The 1,804-nt window shown below is 46.6% G+C and overlaps 1 non-coding gene across 1 annotated transcript; it reads left to right on the top strand.

Moving 5' to 3' along the window:
- Positions 1 to 1,153: 1,153 nt before the first annotated feature.
- LOC125360331 lies at positions 1,154 to 1,255 on the top strand. Its single transcript, XR_007212720.1, has one exon. It is a non-coding gene; the product is annotated as a U6 spliceosomal RNA (small nuclear RNA).
- Positions 1,256 to 1,804: the final 549 nt, after the last annotated feature.

Here is a 1,804-nt window from a genome sequence, read left to right as displayed (position 1 = left end):
AGCCTCTGTGTTATACACAGTGCAGATGCTTTCTGTGCTCTGTAGCCCTTGGCCAAGCCTGGCCCTACCCTGGAGTGAGCAGAAGCCCAGGTCTTGCAGAGCCTCTTCCTAAGCAAACCCAGCCATACTGGTTGACACTGATGCTATCGCCCATGCTCCTTTGTTGCCATAGGCCTTGGGACATCTTCAAAGGTTTGTTCTGCATCCTCCTGAGCACTCTCACCTTCCATAGAACAGCTAGGTGGGATCTTACCAGAGCCCTATGAGTACATCATGGAAAGGCCACCTGCCTCCCAGCCCCAAATTAACAGGTCGCCATTTTGAAGTCTCAACTAATCCAGCAATAACAGAATGGTAGAACCAGAACCTTCTGGGAACTGTTTAACACTCAGTGGTGTTACTTCTTGGTCTTTATGAGGAAAGTGAAATGGGGATGAGGGTGAAAGGTAGCACCTATTAAAACTGCTTGAGCAAAAGTCAGGTTGAGTGGCCTGGGGAAAAGGCTATTAATAGGCCCCTGTAGCTTTCAGCTTCCTGGACTGAGCTGGGTGAGGATGAATCAGCAAATGGAAAGACTAATAGTGGAGCTGGGCAGAAGGGGAAGTGGAAGTTGTGAGACTGAACTTTTAAGCAACCCCTGGTGGGGTGCAGACCCACCCACCCCTCCTCTGAACATGTGATCGAGTTATCTGGTCATTAAGCGTGCTGTGAGGTCCAATTCTGAACACATTGCTTAGAGTGGCAGATATATCCAGAAAGTCTTCCCTCTCACTTCCTCTCCCCTACTTTCTCTTCGTTGACTAAGCTGGTCCCCAGAGAAGAAGGCTCTGCCACTGCAAAGCAGAGTGCTGCGGGGCCCATACTGTGGGCATGCCCCTCTCTGCACCCACCCTGTCTGCTGGCGCGTGGCCAGGGCGCCTAGTGTAGATTAACATACTATGTTGAACCCCAGGCCCTGCCAGCTGGCTTTACATCTATTACCTTGCCCTTGCAGTGACATTGTGAGTTGAATGTGTTGATAACCTGCCTCCAAAATGGAAAATCAAAGCTGAGGGAGATCAAATGTTTTTGCCCAAGGAGCTGCATCCACTGGCACTTAGCAAGTATCTGTGTCCGCGGCTTGTACACGCTTTCTTTAAGATAGTCAAATATGGTGCTTGCATCAGCACAGATACTAAAATTAGAACAATACAAAGAAAATTAGCACCCTCTGCACAAGGAAGACATGCAAATTAAAGAAGTGTTCCATGTATTTTTAAAAGGTAGTCAGTGATGTTCATGTTACAGATGAGGAAACAGATTCAGTGGGGACTAAGGCAGCACAGAAAGTGGGAGCACTATGACATGATTCTGGGTCTTCCTGGCCGTCAAACCTGTGCTTTCTCCAGATAACAGGGGGGCAGGGACTCCAGCCACATCTCTGCCTATGAGTCTTCCCAGGTCCCCTGCTTCCTCAGAAGAGACCTGCCTTGTGTGCTCCAGTTAAAAGTCTGTCAGTCCAGGTGCCTGCTGTCAGGACCGGCAGATCAGACTGGTCTTGTAGTGAACACTTCCTTATCAAAAAGGACACCTGCCTAAGGAGGGAAAGGTGTGATAGACATCTTCCTGAGCTTATTTCTCTAACCATCATGTCCAAAGTGATGATCCTTCCAGCCCAGTTTTCCTTTGCTTTAATCTTCTCATTGCCTATTTCTATTAACTCATTTTGTATATATATATATATATATATATATATATATATAACATATATTTGCCTGTTCTTTTCTATATAGAGAATATCTCTACATATAGAATAGAGAGAATA

The sequence above is a fragment of the Perognathus longimembris genome, chromosome 11, assembly GCF_023159225.1.
Source record: "Perognathus longimembris pacificus isolate PPM17 chromosome 11, ASM2315922v1, whole genome shotgun sequence".
In the NCBI taxonomy this organism is placed as follows: Eukaryota; Metazoa; Chordata; class Mammalia; order Rodentia; family Heteromyidae; genus Perognathus; species Perognathus longimembris.
This window is presented reverse-complemented; position numbering and strand designations above follow the sequence as displayed.